Genomic DNA, 683 nt, shown 5'->3' on the forward strand with positions numbered 1-683 from the left:
GTATGTATGTATGCATGTACGAATGTATGTGTATGTATGTAAGTATATCTATGCATGTATATATGTATGTATGCATATATCATGTGGAGATCTAGGGCTTTATTGTCATGATCTTGTGATTGTTGCATTTTGTTCTCATGGCCTTGTGATCTTTGCATCTCGTTGTTGTGCCCTTTTGATCTTTGTATCTCATTTGTTTTATTGTACCTGATATGATGATAGTTCTATAGGAATTTTTTGTCATGCCCTTGTGATCTTTGCATCCCAAGTATCTACTATCGTTGTTAATTTGGGAATCACTAATGATCCAAAATGGTATAAAGTACTCAAGCTAGTAGTAACTTCTTCCATGTCTCCAGAAAATGTATCATAGGTTCAAGGTCCCTTGGCTCCCAAGAATTATTTGTGGCTATTCTCACTACTAGAAGAATAGCTTTAGTGAAGAACTGAGTTTAAGTAATTGAAGAAGCAAGTGTTGCTTCTATGTAAATGTCATAATCACAAGGCTCATTCCCTTGTAGAAGTCATAAAACAATTAATATGCATATATATCAACCCAAATAATCAACAACTAGACCCATTTAACTAGGATATGGCTTGTTTCTTTCTAAAAATATCTACTATGATGTGTTTTTGTAAAATTTCTTGCAAACTCTACCCATTTTTCCTAGTCTACATTATTT

Source organism: Cupressus sempervirens, chromosome 6 (genome assembly GCF_028749045.1).
Source record: "Cupressus sempervirens isolate cs-2001-9-10 chromosome 6, ASM2874904v1, whole genome shotgun sequence".
NCBI classification, from domain to species: Eukaryota; Viridiplantae; Streptophyta; class Pinopsida; order Cupressales; family Cupressaceae; genus Cupressus; species Cupressus sempervirens.